This window comes from Camelus dromedarius, chromosome 17, assembly GCF_036321535.1.
Source record: "Camelus dromedarius isolate mCamDro1 chromosome 17, mCamDro1.pat, whole genome shotgun sequence".
NCBI classification, from domain to species: domain Eukaryota; kingdom Metazoa; phylum Chordata; class Mammalia; order Artiodactyla; family Camelidae; genus Camelus; species Camelus dromedarius.
This window is the reverse complement of record NC_087452.1, coordinates 24820912-24839778: the sequence shown is the minus strand read 5'-3', so window position 1 is coordinate 24839778 and position 18867 is coordinate 24820912. Positions and strand designations below refer to the sequence as shown.

General features: G+C 37.4%; 1 protein-coding gene across 4 annotated transcripts in view; it reads right to left on the bottom strand.

Moving 5' to 3' along the window:
- The window catches only part of FHIT (fragile histidine triad diadenosine triphosphatase), a 1253474-nt gene that overhangs the window by 1225333 nt on the left and 9274 nt on the right, over nucleotides 1–18867 (bottom strand). The window contains exon 2 of one of the 4 annotated variants that reach the window (XM_031470658.2): nucleotides 15431–15491. The exons of the other annotated variants lie outside the window; for them this stretch is intronic. The gene's annotated coding sequence lies outside the window, so the exon portion shown is untranslated. The remainder of the gene's footprint in view (nucleotides 1–15430; nucleotides 15492–18867) is intronic. 4 annotated transcript variants of the gene reach the window in all.

Genomic DNA, 18867 nt, shown 5'->3' with positions numbered 1-18867 from the left:
ATACCAAAATCTGCGATTTTTCTAAGAGGACATTGACAGATACAATGGAAACTCTGAATACATTTTTTTCCCTCTGCATGCATTATCTCTGGCCCTTATCCACAGGCCTATTGCAAACTAAATTGGATTTTGGATCACTGGTACTGAGGCGCTGCAATTAATTAACAATAGAAACATAATATTTATACCCAGGCCTAACAATATCTGACATTTAAACTATTCTGCCAGTCGGGCAAATTCCATTCGACAAATTTTCATTTTAATGAACATGACAGGCCACAGTTTACATGATAGGCCAAGAAGCAGAACAGAGTTGATCTCCTGGCACGTGCTTGCAAGGCCTGGCCATGCTCAAGGAGAAACAAGCTGGGGAAATTGTCAGAATAATAGAAAGACCAGATCCCCAGTTCCGTACAGACAGACCAAGGACACACATCTCCCAGCAAAGATGTTAGTGTGAAGCTGTCCTTCTTTCCTGCGCAAGCTCAAAGTGAAACACATACCACCCCTTATGATCCACTGGGTAATTTTTCTATCTTTGGGTTGCTGACAATTTCTTTGGGGTACTAAAATCCCTTAGTCCTTCCTAATTAAAAAGTGATAAACGTTTTGCAAGGCATCCAGTAATGTGCAAAGCACACAAGAGTTGGAACTGATGCAGCTTTTCCAGTTGGCACAAGACTGGCCTTCCGTATTTTGCCAGATGGTGTATCTCAGTAAGTCCCCAATCCCTGACTCAAGTGAGGGGCATTGTCAATACGATGCTGAAGCAGAGACTGTTTAAATGCTATCTTATTTTGCATTATACTAACAACCAAGGGCCTAACATTTTTTCTTGCTGAAACTTTCACAGTTAAGGACGTTTTCATTTTCCATGACTCATCATTCAAGCAGACAGAAGATGGTACACACAAGGAGAAAAATTCCATCCCCATAAGAACCATGTAAATTTGCAGAAAACCAATGTCAAAGACCAGATCTCCCAGCCTGAATTCCTGTCACTCCTCTGTGGGTTACTGGTCTAAAGGATGCTGGATAACATAGTGCAGATTTCTCCAAACCCATCTACACCATCCCAAAAATGTGGATATAAAGGACAGAGATGAAGATAAAAGATTCAAAGAGAGCAAGGCAGTTAGAAAGAGGCTTAACAGATATGAGAAACATAAACTGAATTAAAAAAACTAACAATAAATTGTCAATGGGAGCTCTCCTTACTGGAAAGCTCACATATTTCCATTTCTCATATTTAAAAAAATCTTTATCTTAGCTTTTACATCAATTCAAAAGAATTGAAATTAACATTCCACTTTAAAAGTAAAGACTACTTTGGAATATGGATTTGGTTCATGGGTTCCAATCTCGGCAACTGAAATAACCACCTTCACAGTGATTTGTCTTCAAGCTGCAGCTCTGAACAGATCCAAAATGATAACCATGCTCCATGCCACCACTAGATGTGATCATGATACTAGAACATTAAGTCCTGAAAGGATAACAGCATTTCCACTATTACTACCGTATTTACAATCAGTAAGTTTTCAGTCGAGTCAACAACATGTATGTAGAGTTTGGACATGCACACAAACACAAGTTATAATAACAATCACGTTTTTTAGTTCTTTACATGCAACCCCTCACATACAACACTATGAGATAAGTACTATTATGATCTCAATTACATACAGAGGAGAGGGCAATTAGAGTTAACTGATTTCTGTAAGAGGAGAAGTCCAAGATGACTGGCAGGTAAGTGGTAAAGCTGAGATGCAAAGCCAAGCCTGCCTCCCTTCAAAGCCTGTGTTCTGCACAACCCAGTGGGATATGACAGCATCCACAAGGGAGACAGCATGAAGTGATTCCTTTTGGCTATAGTCAAAGTATCTTTTAAATATCAGGTATAAAACATTTCCAGCCCACCAGATGCTTATTTAATTTTGAAAAATCCATTTTTATGAAACTGCGCTTAGAAGAGTTCCATGTTTGTTAATGCCTGGTTATATTCTTGAAAAAGTATAGTGAAAAGATACATTTCTTAAAGACAGGAAGAAAAACAAGACCCTAACTAGACTGAATTGAAAATGTTTGACAGAACATAAATGAATAAAATCTGTAACTTTAACATGCCTTTGCTGGAGGCATGTACTAAAACGGTCATACCAAATTCAGAATACAAAAGATTTAACATGCTTATTGTTGTAAACAAAGGCACTTGGTTAAACAAAAGTTCCATCAAAGCTTACTAATCAAATTCAAGTGAACACAAAGTAAAGGGTTATATACTTTCTGCGGTTTCAGTAATAGCTAATCTAATAATGGTAAATGGAGGATTATTGTTGATTCCTTTGCCTCTGTTTCATAAATTAGATAAAGCAACCTGGCAGTTACAGTACTTTAGAGTTTTATTCGACTAAGTGATTTTAAAGCTATCTCAAAATATAACGAAGTCATGACTCGAATGACTGCTGAATTGTGCCTTGCTTTTTGTCCATCAGCACATTAGTACTTTTGACCAATGATAAGTAAAAAGCTTCCTGTGAACTAAAACTACTCTATAAAGCTCATTTATATACACAGAACGGACGATTTAGAAGGCAAAGTGTCACTGAGATAGTATTATCTGATGTTCCACTGCACCAGGGCCCAGCTTATAAAATATAAACAAGAAGAGCAGTCAAATGTTATTATTTCTTCTGATCCAAAATCCGGGAATAGTAGAATTTCCCTAGTTAATCATTTTTCATAGCACATTTCCAATTTTCTACTACAGTTTATTGATCTGGAATACTAAAACGGTTCCCTTCCCTGGCTAAAAAACACACAAAGCCTGTGCCCTGCATCCCACGGGGACACACCTCCAAAGGCACCATGGTGGTGGCATCTCATCAGGCAACTAAGGGGTGGTAACATGAACCAAGGCATTTTACTTACTGAAAGAATGTTATGTGTGAATCTCTGGCCTTTTGATAACAGGAAACACTTCCCGAGCCTCTGCACTTGGAGACAAGGCTCAACACCTGCAGTTCTGAGAGCGGATAAGTTGCCCTTCACAAAAGCAGTCTATTTTCCTGCATTTTCCCCCTGTGCCCTGATACGGTTACTTTCAATTACCCTGATAGCCCAAGAAGAAAAATATCCCTCTCTCCATATTTCATTCACATAATAAGAATCTGCAAGCTGTTCTGTATGACAGATGAGGACTGTGAGCTGAAGCAACTTGTTCCGCCTGTCAGCCTCCAAGAACCCACAGCAATGAGATACAATCGTGATGACATTACTAGAGAAGAAGTGGGTCAAATACATGGTCACTTTAAAACAGAATGTCAACTGTTCTTTCTACTTCAGTAATTTGATGCAGATACACCCCACCCCACCCCCAAGAAAAGAAAAGAAGAGAAAAGAGGAGTTCACAGCTATTAGCTTAGTGTATACACAGACAGAGAGAAATGCAAATATTGTTAAAATTGCATAAGCCCAAAATGACTTTGCAGCCTCTGATCAGTCAGTCAACATAAATTTATTAAGCATCTACTATGGGCCAGACACTGACCTAGGTAGAATGCTGAAAGCAGACACAGCTCCTGCCTCACAGAGTTTACAGCCTGGGGTAAAGGACAAATAGTAGCAAGGTGATTGAAATTGAGGTAATGAAGACTGCAAATGAAGTACAAGGTACTAAGGGAGCTTATAAGGTAAGAACTAACCTTCTTATCAGTCAGAATAAGTTTCCCTATAGAAGAGACATTTAAGCAACCACCGCAGGTCAGGATAGTAGCAAGGTAAGATGTGACGGGGGGGGGGGGGGGGTAGTTCCAAGCAGAGGGCCTTTCTCTTCAAAATGTTTCCTTTCAAAGAAACCAGGCTTCAAGATGGAATAGAAGGTATAATGGAGTAAATGAAGCCAAGGAGTCCACCCTGGGAGTTATCTTTTCCTTGTTTTAATCACTATTTTTAAATAATTCAATGATTAAGAGAAAAGAAATTTGAAGCATTAGTATGCCTCTAGTATGCCTCAGTCCTATCTTGCCACATAAAGGCAAAAGTTAATCATAGCGACATCTTTTTGCTGATCTAAATATTAAGGTAGGTTTTACTTTTTAGAAAAATCTAATTTATCTTGACTGTGCTGGTTAAAATCCATGGGTTATTTTTAAAAACATGTTTTGACAGCAGTGAAACTTGCAGCACACACAACACCAAGAGCGTAAATTTGTTCAGGGTACAAGTACATGAAAATTAATACAAGCAGTTGGTAAATGTGATTTAAAAAAAAAAAAACCTACCAACTTCAGGCCATAACATGTGGAAATTAAGAAGAAAAAGTTTTTCTTCTCTAACACTTGGTCATGAAAATCCTGATTAGTTCTTGCAGAAAATTGTTGTGGATCATCACTCAGGTCTCTTACAACACACAACTTTTTTTCCATGGGTTCAACAAAAGAGAACGGAGAGAGGAAACTGGGTTTATCTATGAGTATGCTTGCCCTTTGTACTAAAACCCAGAGTGTGATGTTTGGCTCAAGTTCTTTCCAGACTCAAAATCCATCCCCAGAATCTGAAATTAACAAAAACTGCATTAGCATAACTGAGGGCTGAATTTGGCCCTAAATGCTCCATGACTACATAGGGCTACAGGTATGGCAAAGTTATGTGTGTGTGTGTCTTTAGCATTAATTACCAGCAATGACCTTAGCAGCTACTCCAAAATGAATATAACCTAGGGCTACTTTTAAAAATATAGTGTACAAACCACAAGAATTAATAGTCCCATTCTACACCATTACTTAAATCTTATCAAGAGTTCAGGAAGGCATAGTTTAAGAGGAAGATTGGCCAAATTATAAAGTACCTACAGGAGGTCAACCAGAACGGTGGTGGTTCTGAACTTCACAGAAGCAACAGCTGAAGTATCTGGGGAATATTCAATCCGGAGAAAAGTAATGAGAGGCATGAAAACCGCCTTCGTAAATTTGATGGAGGTTCATTGACAAAGCCAATTCATTTTATTGAGCACTTCCTCTGCGCAAGGCACTGTACAAGGCAATGAAGATACAACACTGAGCAAGTAAGCCCTAGTCCTTTATTACCATATGGAAGAGAAAATGGACTTTCTCTGTGGTACTTCACAGGGTATGGTCTAGCAGAGCACAGCACAGATTCTGTAATCAGAGCACTAGACTCAAAGCCTATAGTAAGTTGAATGGTGGTCACCAAAACAAAAGTCTGCATCAAATCTCCAGCACCTGCAAGTGTTATTTCATTCAGAAAAAGGGTCTTTGCTGATGGTATTAAGAATCTTGGTATGAGGTCATCCTGCATTATCTAGGTGAGCCCTAAGAACTAGTGTCTTTATGAGAGAAAAGCAGATAGAGATTTGAGACAGAGGAGGAAAAGATATATAGAAGGCCAAGTGAAGTAAATAGTTACAGAGCCACAAGCCAAAGGATGCCTGGAACCATCAGAAGCTGGTAGAGGCAAAGAAGGATTCCCAGAGCCTCTTGAGGGAGCATATGACAGGCTTGGCACTCTGTGACCATTAATTCCTTAAAAAGTACATACTACATAATTTCTTCTGGGAGCCATTGTCTCTTGGATAAGAATGGAGGAGTTACTATTTACCTAAACCAAAACATGAAAATATCTCACAATCACAGGTAGGGGAGAAGGGCAGGCCAGTGGGTCTTCCAAGAGGATAAACTTACCTATACAATTCTCTCCCTCCTTGAATTCAGGATATTTCAGATACTACCAACTACACCCTGGGAGGCTAGGTCAAAATGTGCAACAGGCCAGGCAATTAAGATAGGAAATTAAGATATAGCTGCCTACTCCTATTTGTGGTGTAGCTGCAGGGCCAGAATAACATGGTTCACTTGGGCCAGTATGGCTGAAAAGACACAGGTTTCAAATAAAGCTAGACAGGAGAATAAATAAATAAAGCTATGGAATATTCACATATTAGAACATTATACAGTAGTCAAACCAAATATAGTAAGATACAGAACAGTGTGTATGTGGTGTTACTTTTTGCGTAAGAAAGGAAGGAAAATGATTTACATACATATTTGCCTGTGTGCATGAAAAGTACTGAACAGATGCAAAAGAAACTAGTAAAAGTGGCTACCCTAAGGGAAATGGGGGCAGAAATGGGAGTGTGGGGACGGGAGGAGGAACAAAATTTCACTTTATACCTTTTGTATTGTTTTGATTTTTGAATCAGACAAACGTATTACCTACTGAAAAGAAATGTGTATTAAAATACAAAACTAAAATGAGGTTATAATAACTCACATTGCTGGTAGTAAGTAAAATGGTACATTTGAAGAGGGCAATTTGATGATATATATCAAGGACCTTAAAACTGGCATTTCCTTGGACCCAGTGATTCCACTTCTGAAAGGAATTTAATCTAAGGAAGTAACAAGATTTGTGTACACACACACATACTCACACAGATGTACAATGTGGTATTATTTTTCATAGTTAAATTTTTTTAAATCTACATGTAAAATAATAGCGATCCAGTCAAATAAATTACGGAACATTTAAATAGCTGAGGGATGTGTGGCTGTTAAAAATTATACTATAAAACATGTACTGTAAAGACTACAGAGAGATACAGGAAAGTAATATTCATAGTATATTATTTAAATTATTCATTAAATTTTTAGTAACATCTTTAAAACATCTGCCAGGTGCTAGGCACTGAGATGGATGCTGATGGAAAAGGCCAGTTATGAGGCAGTACATAAATAAAAAATCCCACTTTTTTATGTATTTATAACTAAGCTGGGAGGATAAACACCAAAATGAGAGCAGTGATTACCTGTGGGTGGTAAGATTATGGGTGAACTATATTTTCTATAATGAGCATATATTACTTCTGCAATAAGAAAAAAATCACCACTTTTAAAAATCAGGCTAACAGCTCCCAAGATCAAAAAAGTGTCTCAGTCATCTGTTCTCTCACCCCTCCCTGATGCCGTGAACACAAGTATGATGCCCACTTCAACCACAGCCATCCTGTGATCATTAAGAAAAGGACAAGAACACTGTAGACACATTCTCCTTGACATCTCTGAGCTGCTGAACTAAAGCCATAGCACCACACATTTCTAAATTTCTTAATATGTTGAAGTAATCCTCTAATTTTTTAAACCACCATAAGTCAAGTTTTCTGTTACTTGCAGCTGAAAGCATTCTGAGCTGACAGAGTAAAACATATAAATACAAAATATGTTAAGGTTAGTACCAGCAACCCAACAAGTTTATTTTGATCAATGAGTAGAGCCTCTAAACTGTTATTGTTAATGGCCCCACCAGCTTCCTGCTCCATAGTCTCTCCTCTAAGCTCCCAGGAAACAGAGCCCAGGAGTATCTGTTAGTGGGGATTCTAGATGAACAGGGGAGCAATGCCTACAGTGAAGAAAAACTAGGTACTTACTCCTACAGCTTACAATATGACCCAACATTTCCACTTCTGAGAACATATCCTAAGAAAGCAATCATGAATGAGATTATGTATATATGCAAATAATCCTCATTAACATATATCAGAAGCAGAGGTGGGGGAAACCTAATGTTAAACAATCAGGATAGGTTAAAAATAATTGCATGTCTTAATAGTGGAGTGCTTACAGTCATTAATGACATAGGAAAATGCACACTATACCTTGACGAGTGAAAAATAGGTAACAAAACTACAAGTGTGATTCCCAACTTAGAAAGCTAACAGAACAAACAAATATACACATACAATTTAAAAAGATAGGTGGGGGTGTATAACTTAGTAGTATAGTGCCTGCTTAGTATGCACAAGGTCCTGGGTTCAATCCCTAGTAACTCCATTAAATAATAAACAAACAAACAAACAAACAAACCTAATTACCTCCCCCACCCAGAAAAAATAATATAAAAAAACCCAACAGACTGACAGGTCTCTTTTAAGATGGAAAGGGTATACACTGAAATATTGATAGTGCTATCATGAGGGAGTGGAATGGCAATGTAACTTCATTTTGGGGGCATTTTTGTCTTTCTTTATCTTTTAAAATAAATTTATTTTCTTATACAGTTGGTAAGAAAAATTTTTTTCAGATAGCATCTTCTTATAAAATAATCTGGCCTCCAACCAAGATGTTGGCCTCATTGACAGCAACTTTGTCCAGTGTCTGCCTGCGGATCCAATGGAGTCAACAAGAAACAATTCATTTTTGTGTTCTAAAAATAGAATGATGCCAACAGCTGCAAGCCAAGCTACAGAAAAAGATAAAGAAATTTTGTTTCCAAGTGAATTTGCATTATATAAATGCATTATGTTTTAATTTCATAAATACAGTTTTTATGCTGCCAATTTGAGAAAAATATTGCTGATTCCTTAAATAAGTCTATTCTATATTGAAATTCTGCCCTTTACATGAAATAGAATGATCTTGGAAACAATAAATGAATGTTAATTTGCTATGTCAATTGGTAAAAAGCAAGTCCATTATCATTCTTGTCATGATCTATCAGACTTCATTATACAAGAAAAGTAGCCATCAAGCAGGTTTGATCTTTCAACCAGCTGAGGATATCAGCTAATGGAGCTTAAGCTCCCAGGTCAGATGACATGCATCCATATCACAGTGCCACCACCTGCCAGCTGGGTGTCCTTAAGCACTTACTTAACCCCTCTGTTTCAGTTTTCTCATCTGTAAACAGGGATAATAAGTATCTACTTCCTTGAGTGGCTGTGAGGATGAAATGAAAGAATTTGCACAAAGGTCTTAGTTTGGGTCCTGGCTTATAGTAACCTGATAAAAACTAACGTCTCTTCTAACTTGGTTTTAACTCATAAGTGGAAATAGATCATGGACCAGGGACATTAGATTTTTTTTTTTTACTTTTAACAAAATATGTTTTATTTATTATAAGGTAATATATATAATCGTTTAAATTAAATGACAATACATAAACTTCAGAAAAAACTAAAAAGCAAATCTCTTGCCTCATTCTTTCCTACTTCCCTGTTGTTATACCCAGAAGTATCTGTGTTCCACTATTTTGTCTTCTATTTTCCCCATTTCCCCACTGTAGATATATCATATTTCTCCGAGTTTTACTGAGAAATAATTGACATACATCATTGCATAAACTTAAGGTGTACAGCACGATGGTTTGATTTATATATATTGTGAAATGATTACCATAATTGATTTAGTTAACCCATCATCTCATAAACGTACAATAAAAAGAAAAGCAAGTTTCTCCCTGTAGTGAGAACGCTTAGTATCTACTCTCTTAACAACTCTAATATATCATATAGCAGTGACTACAGTCATCATGTTGTATGTTATATCCCTAATACTTATTTATTGTGTAACTGAAGTTTGTACCTTTTGATAATCACAAATCTGATCTTTCCCTATGAGTTTGGTGAAGGTTTGGGGTGGGGTGGGGGGGAGTTGTGTTTTGTTTTGTTAGATTTCATATATAAGTGAGATTCTATAGTATTTACCTTTCTCTCTGATTTATTTCACTTAGCATCATGCCTTCAAGGTCCATCCATGTTATTACAAATAGTAGAATTTCCTCGTTTTTTTATGGCTGAATAATATTCCACTGTATATATAAACACAAGAATTTCTCTATCCATTCATCCATCAATGGACACTTAGGTTGTTTCCATGTCTTGGCTATTATATATAATGCTGCTGTAAACATGGGGATGCAGCTATCTTTTCAAGCTACTATTTTTGTTTCCTTTGTATATCAACATGGAACATTTGATTCTAAGGAAACTCCAGCATCCAAGTTTAAGAACCCATGTGGTATACAAATACTTGATGTTAAGTATAGATTTGACATTATTTACTGTTCCCTATGCTAAATGGTATGCATAGGGAAAATATTGGGTCTTTCAGACCACTGGAAATCTGCTTCACCATGTGTATTAGAGAAAGTAACAACCTTATTCACTTTGTCTTATCTAGTTCTATGCAAAAAGCACTACATTATTCAACATATTGTGATTAATAATAAAAATGATTTCTAAAACCACTGCTAACATGTATTTGATGTTTACTATGTACTAGGAAGCATCCCATGTATTTTCATGTATTACCTCATATAATCCTAACAACTAACCAGTGAGGTCAGTTTTCTTATTATCCCTATTCTTTAGATGAGAAAACAGAGTCACAAAGAGACAGAAAAGTGCTCAGACAAGATATAAACATAATATATAAGAATAGTAATAATAAAATAAAAACATAGTAACAACAACAAAAGTGCAGTATCATTAAATCCCAGTGATATGCCAAACCCAGCACTAAATGCTTTCTAAACATCTCTTGTGTTTACAACATCCTTGTACTATTCCCATTTAGTGGATGAGAAGACTAAGAACTTACGTAAATTAGCTAAGGCAAGATATAGGTCTGTCTGGCCCCAAAGCCAGCCTTGCCAGGCAATTATCCTTCTTCAGAGGGTAAGAGGAAAGGCTTATCACATCCCTGAAGCTCTCCACCTGATCGTAGGATTTTGGAGAGGCACAGGACTTTAGAATTATCAGATCCAGGTCCCTAACTTTACAGATGTAGAAAGGGAGGCCCAGAGAGAGGACACGACTTGCATAAGGAGGTGAGAGAGCCAGAACTAAAACCCTGGTCTCCCAATTCCCAGGACAGTGTTCTTGTGGCATGGAGGCCCTCTCATGTTGAGTCGGCCATGTCAGACACTGTGAAAGCAGGAAGGGAGATCCTGACAGCTGCAGAGTGATGGCACCAGCCTGTTGTCTCTCCCTCTGCTCCCTCCTGACCCTGAGGAATGCTGCACACGCTTCCTGACACATTCAGAACTGGGAAGAGTAGAGAAGCTTGGGGAAAGAATCCACAGCAAAGGCAGGAAGCATCCAGTGCCCTTTGGATCTACCCAGAGCCAATTTCCAACATAATTCTCCTGAAATAGATGGAGATCAGTGAAGAAGAAGGTTGACTCTGGCACGTGTGGGTCTCTTTTATAGACACAGATCGCAACACAGTCCAAGTCTTGGAGAACATGACCTGAATCAGCAAATCCCCTGAATCTTTTCTGACTAAATGTACATCTTTCCTAGTTTGTGCACTGGATAAAAATAATTAAATCGTCTCATGGAGAAATTTTAAAAATAGAGTTCAGTATTATGTAATCCTTGAAATACAACAGTTGTTTACCCTGCTTTGATTTCTCGGCTTCTTTTGATGACAAATATTAATATTTATTATTTTTCCGATGTTGGACTAATGAGAATCTTAAGTGTTTATGAGGAGGTATTTAAATATTATAGTATGGTAGATGTGTTTGTTTTCTGATTCATATTCCTCTGTACTTAACATCAACCAGCATTTATTTTTGGTGCTAATTCCTGGGCTGTAGTTCATCAACACTTTCAGTAAACTTTATATGGCCAGAACTGCTGGCCTCTACATTTATCTCATGGCCAAATATGAGAATCTACCAAATAGCACAATACTGTGAGAAAGAGCTAGCTATGATCATCAAAGTGAAAACTGGCACACATGGATAACTACTTGCCAGCAAGTAGACAGAGCAACATTCCAGATACAATGACACTGAACACAGGTAATATATATTGAGTGCTGACTACGCATCTGTGCAAGGCATGCTTTACACCAACAGGTTCACTTGATCCTCACAAAAAAATTCTAAGTACTAAGTGGTATTATCATCTTTGTTTTACAGAAAAGAGAGACGCGAAGAGGTTGAGTACTTCGCTCAAGATTACATAGCTAATGAGAAGCAAAGACAGCAGTCAGTGCTCAGAGCCAGACAGAAAGCTACTCTCTATATTCCCTCCCTGCAAGCCCCTAGTTGACTCCCCAGCGTTTGAAAATTACTATTACTAGTACAACATTAATGACCCATCTGCACGGAGCAGCAGCCTCAGGACGACCCAGACTTTCAGATCTTGATGGTAATGATGAGACATACATAACTCTTTCTGTCCACCATAGGCCTAGGGATAGGACCATCAAGGGCTCTGCCCTCAGGGAGCAAACTTTCTTGAGATGTAAAATAGACAATATTAATGCAATAAACAAAGCATTATCTCCAATAAAGAGAGATAGTCCCATTTAATTCATACCTACCTGTTATGTAGGTACTATTATGTCCATTTTGTAGAGAAAAATAAAACTCTGCAAAGAAAAACAACTTGCCAGAGATCACCCTAGCCTGCAACAGAGTACTATATGTATTTGTGAACTCTAAACAACACTACTCATTACATTAAAACAGAATGGCAATAGAGCGGAAGCCATAAAGACCTAGAACCTTGCTATTCCAAGTGTGACCCATGGACAAGCAGAACTGGCATCACTTGGGAGCCTGTAAGAAATGCAAAACCTTCTGGCCTAACCACTTTTGTATATAATTCCAGCCAGGCTCTGACCCATACGAGTTGGACCCAGCTGTTTCATCTGCACTAGGAATCACAACTAATTCCTCTGGGCCAGGGAAACCTTGGTCTGTTGCCTCAGGGAAGTTCAAGGCTACAGGAAGCCATAGCTTAGAGGAAGCTTCCTGCCCTGCACGGAGGGCCTCAGCTGCAGATTTATCTGTGGCCACTGGCTGCAAAGCTTCCTGGCCTTGTTTTTATCCACTCAGCTGGCAGAACCCAGCAACCGGGATTTCAAACTGCAGGGGCCACCTGTTGTTTTTGTAGCCCCGGTACCATTTCCCCTCTTCTGAAGGTAACATCACCTCCCATTAATCAGGCCTCTCTGTGTGTAGAGCCCTGCAAGCTGCGCTCAGATAGCACCATTCACATACATATTTGTGAAATGAAAAACAAAAATCCTTCCCTTTCCCTCCACTCAACCATTTTCTTGTTGTTATACCTCTGCTTACTCTCTGCATTTGCTTCTCTCCCTCTTGTTTTTCCCTGCTCTCCTGCAGATCACTACCTCTTCCTTCACTAGGCTTCTTCCCGGGAGAGGTTGGACAAGGATTGTTACTGCTCCAGGGCTGAGAGAAACAACCTTATTCCAGCAGGTTCCAGCAACTTTCTCTGCCTGTCCTCTGGGCTCCAAGCACATATACAAACTCTAGCTTCTAGGCATTACTCAAGCATTTCCTGGCACAACCAAGCAGGTACTGTCCTTTAGTTAATGTGGAAACTTAAGACAGCAGTGAGTTTTGCTTTCTCTTTTTTTCAAAACTGAAGACATGCAAAGGCGTCTTCAAGTCTTACAGAAAATAAAAATTGTGTTCTTACCACATACCACAAATTTCAGTGATGAAATGAATGTAGACCATACTCTCCTCCCGTCCGTACCCAACTAAAATATGCATGCATTAAACCTCATGAGGAAGTACTGATACTTCCACATTATCTATTATGGGTTTTAGCTCCAATGGCAGTGAGCCTGAGAAAGTGCAAAATATACTGAATTTTAATAGAAACCTGATTGTTAATAAAAAGAGGTAAATCCATAATGAGTAATACTAATAAACACATAAAAAGACTCCAAAAGAGTCATTAAGTTCCAGAATACAGTCAACATGTGCCTTTTGTGATTTCTCAATTTTCTCTTCACCAATTTCTCAATTTCCTTTTCTATTCCTACTTATTTATCATTACAAGGAAAACCTTGGCATACATACAAATACCCTCCAAATATGTAATTTTTAAACCGTATTAAACCCTCCAGCAAAAACACTTTTCCCACTCTTTTCTAGTCAACACAGTAGGAAAATAAAACTACTACATTGTGAAATGACCTCCTAGTGAGCAGAGAACCTCAAAGAATGCTGAAAAAGGAAATTACTGTATAGGTAGTATGCCTTCAGGCCAAGAATGCTCCTGGAAACTGGATATAAAATTCTAAATATAAATATTCAGGGGTCTGGCCAAGACGGCAGAGTAGGAAGACCATGAGCTCACCTCCTCCTATGGGCACAACAAAATCACAACTACTTACAGAGCAACTCTCTATGAGAACAACCTGAAGACTAGCAGAAAAGATTCTTCACAACTAAATAGGCAAAGAAGGAGTGACAATGAGATGGACAGAAAGGGTGGAGACAGTCTAGTCCAGACCCCCACCACTGGGTGGGCAACTCACAAATGGGAGGATAATCATAACTGTAGATGTTCTCCTAAGGAGCAAGGGGTCTGAGGCCCACATCATGCTCCCCAGACAGGGGTCCTGCACCAGGAAGACAAGCCCTCAGGACACTTGGCTTTGAAATCCAGCAGGGCTTCTATATGGAAGAGCCAGAGGGCTGTAAGAAATAAAGACTCTTGTTCTTAAAGGTTGAGTGCAAAATCTCACATGTTCTGAGTCCCAGTGCAGAGGCAGTAATTTGAAAGGAGCCTATGTCAGTCCCACTTTCTGACCTGGGAGAGCCTCCTGGAGAGGCAGCTGGCAACTAGAACGCCCTCTGAGGACACAGATGCTAGTGGCAGCCATTCTGGGGAGGTCGTTCTATAAGGACCTGGTGCTAACAAGCACTATTTTGAAGTCCTCCCTCTAGCCTATTAGCCCAGGGGGTTACCTACCCACCAGCAGGATGCCACCAGCCCCAAGTGCCCGTAGCCCTCCAGCCAGATGCTCAGGAACCTAACTCTGCCCACCAGTGGGCCATCATCAGCCATGGGATCTCTTGGAGCCATGCAGCTAGCCATTGCCTGGACCCAGATCCACCCGTCAGTGGGACAGCAGTCACTGCACAAAACCAGGCAGCCAAGTAGGCCAGGGGCAAGCCAGTATGCCCAGAGTAGTTAGCCCCATCACAACATAAGACAAGCAATCCATATAAGGAGCACCCCTAGAACATATAGCTCTGATGACCAAGGAAAGTGTGCTGCCGGGCCTCATAGGACATCTCCTACATAAGGCCATTTCTCCAGAATCAGAAAATATAACTGATTCACCTAACACATAAAATAAACACACAGGCAAAATGAAGAGAAAGAGGAATATGTCCTAAACAATGCAACAAGACAAAACCTCAGAAAAAGATATAATTGAAGTAGAGATAAGCAATCTACCCCAAAAAGAGTTCAAGGTAATCATCATAAAGATACTCAAGGAAGTAGAGAAAAGAATGGATGAGTAAGAAGATTGACAAAGAGCTAGCAAATAGAAAGAAGAATCAAACAGAGCTGAAGAATGAAATAACTGAAATTAAAAATACACTAGAAGGAATGTATAGGCTAGAGATACAAAGAAACGGATCAGTGAGCTGAAAGATAGAGTAATGAAATCACCCAAGCTGAACACAAAAAAGAAAAAAGGATTTTCTAAAATGAGCAGAGTTTAAGAGACTTCTGAGACAACATCAAGGGCACTAACATTCATATTATAGGGATTCCAGAAGGAGAACAGAGAGAGTAAGGGGTAGAGAACTTATGTAAAGAAGTATTAGCTGAAAACTTCCCTACCTTGGGAAAAGAAACAAACATCCAGGTCCAGAAAGCACAGATATTCCCAAACCAGATGAACCTAGAGAGGGCCACACAAAGACATTATAATGAAAATGGCAAAAAATAAAGACAAAGAATCAAAAGCAACAAGAGAAAAGCAACTAGTTACGTACAAGGGAACTCCCATTAAGTCAACTGAATTTTCAGCAGAAATTTTGCAGACCAGGGAATAATACTATATACTCAAAGTGATGAAAGGAAAAAAATCTACAAACAAGAATACGCTAACCAACAAGGCTACCATTCAGATTTGAAGGAGATATAAAGAGTTCTATAGATAAGCAAAAGCTAATAGAGTCCACCACCAATAAACAGTTTTATAAAAATGTTAAAGGCACTTCTCTAAGTAAAAAGGAAAAGACTACAACTAGAAATATGAAAATTATAAAAGGGAAAAATCTCATTGGTGAAGTTACACATACAGTAAAAGATCAACCACTTATAAAGCTAGTATGAAGGTTAAAAGACAAAAGTAGTTAAATAATCTACTTTCACAATAAGTAGTTAACAGATACACAAAACAAAAAGATGCACAATATGATGCCAAAACATTAAATGTGTGGGGGAGATAAAAATGCAGGATTTTCAGAATGCCTATAAACTTAAGAGATCATCTTTTAAAAATCTAATATATATGTTGATATATATGAACCTCATGGTAACCATAAACCAAAAACCTATAATAGACACACACACCAAAAAAAAAAAAAGTACTCAAACAAAATACTAAAGACACTAATCAAACCACAAAGGGGGAAAGCAAAAGAAGAAACAAAAAAAGAATTACAAAAACAACCAGAAAAGAATTAATAACATGGTAGTAAGTATATACCTATCACTAATTACTTTAAATGTAAATGGAATAAATGCTTCAAGCAAAAGACACAGAGGAAATGGAAAAAAAAATTTTTTAAACCTATATATATGCTGCCTACAAGAGACTCACTTCAGATCTAAAGGTATACACAGACTGAAAGTGAGGGGATGGAAAAAGGTACCTGTTTTTGAGATCTGTTCTTGGGAAAAGTGTGGTTTGTGGGAAGTTTGACCTGATCTTCATCAATAAACTCTCATTTAGATACATACACACACACACACAAAATGTGCAAATGGAAATGAAATAAAGCTAGGGTACCAATACTTACACCAAATAAAATAGACAACAACTGTAAAGAGACAAAGAAGAACATTATATAATGATAAAGGGATCAACCCAACAAGAAGATAAAAACATTTATAAATATATATGCACTCAACATAGAAGCAACTAACTACATAAAGCAAATAATAACAAACATAAAGAGAGAAGTTGACAGTCACACAATAATAGTAAGGGACTTCAACACCCCAGTTACATTAATGGATAGATCATCCAAACAGAATATGAAAACAATGGTCTTAAATGACACATTAGATCAAATGTACTTAATAGATATATAGAGGATTCCACCCAAAGGCAGTAGAATATATTCTTTTCACGTGCACATGGAACACTCTCCACGATAGATCATATGATAGGTCACAAAATGAGTCCCAGTAAATTTAACAAGACTGAAATCATAACAAGTACCTTTACCAACTACAATGGCATGAGACTAGAAATTAACTACAAGGAAAAAGCTGCAAAGAAAAAACCCACAAACACATAAAGGCTTAAAAATTTGCTACTAAACAGCCAATGGGTCATTGAGGAAAACAAAAACACATGGAGACAAATGAAAATGGAAACACAATGATCTAAAATCTACAGGACACAGAAAAAGAAGTTCTAAGAGGGTAGTTTATAGTGATATAAGTCTTCCTCAGGAAATAAGAAAAGTCTCACATAAATAATCTAACCCTACACCTAAAGAAAGTAGAAAGAGACTTGGCAAACCCAAAGTTAGTAGGAGAAAAGAAATAGTAAAGATCAGGGCAAAAAAATAAATGAAATAGAGCCTAAAAGTAACAACAGAAAACAACAGTGACATTAAGAGCTGATTCTTTGAAAAGATAAACAAAATTGATAATCCTTTAGCCAAACTCAAGAAAAAAGAGAGAGGGATCAAATAAATAAAATTAGAAATGAGAGAAAAGTTACAAAGAACATCACAGAAATACAAAGGATCATAAAAGATTACTATGAACAATTATACAATAGAAGGGATAACTGGAAGGAAGAAATAAATTCCTAGAAAAATATAATCTCCCAAAACTAAATCAGAGAAAAATAGAAAACATAACACACTAATTAATTGAATCAGTAATTTAAAAAACTACCAACAAACAAAAGTCCAAGACCAGACAACTTCACAGTTGAATTCTACCAAACATTTAAAGAAGAGCTAACACATATCCTTCTCAAACTATTTCAAAAATTGAAGAGGAAGGAATGCTTCTAAACTTATTCTCTGAGGCCAACATTACCCTGATACCAAAATCAGACACCACAAGAATAGAAAATTACAAGCTAGTACCACTGATGAACACAGATGCAAAAATTCTCAATAAAACATTAACAAACCAAATTCAATAATATATTAAAAGGATCAGACACCACTATCAAGTCGGATTTATCCCAGGGATGCAAAGATAGTTTAACATCCACAAATCAATCAATGTGATACTGAAAAATAAAAATCATGACTCATAATAGATATATAAAAAGTTTTTGACAAAATCCAACATCTATTTATGGTAAAAATTAAGTGGGTATAAAGGGAACATACCTCAATATAATAAGTGTCATATATAGCAAACCTATGGCCAACATTGTGCTCAAAGGTGAAAAGATTAAAGAATTTCCTCTAAAATCAGGAACAAGACAAGGATGCCCACTCTCACCAGTTTTATTCTAAAAATATTGGAAATTCTAGCAAGAGCAATCAGACAAGAAAAATAAATAAAAGGAATCCAAATTTAAAAGCAATGTAAAAGTGTTGTTGTTTGCAGATGACATGATATATACATATATGCAAAAATCCTAAAGATATTACCAAAAAAATTAGAACTAATAAATGAATTCAGTGAAGTTGCAGGATGCAAAATTAATATATGAAAATCTGTTGCGTTTCAATACACTAACAAGAAACCATCAGAAAGAGAAATTAAGAAAACAATCTCATTTATAATTACATCAAAAAAGAATAAAACATTTAGGAATACATCTAACCATGGAGGTAAAACACTTATACTTGGAAAACTATAAGCCACTGATGAAAGGAACTGAAGATGACACAAACAAGTGGAAAGATACACCATGCTTATGGATTGGAAAAATTAATAACATTAAAATGACCATACTACCCAAGGCAATCTACAGATACAATGCAATCTCTATCAAAATGCCAATGGCATTTTTCACAGAACCAAAACAAATAATTCCAAAACATATGGAAACACAAAAGACCCAAATA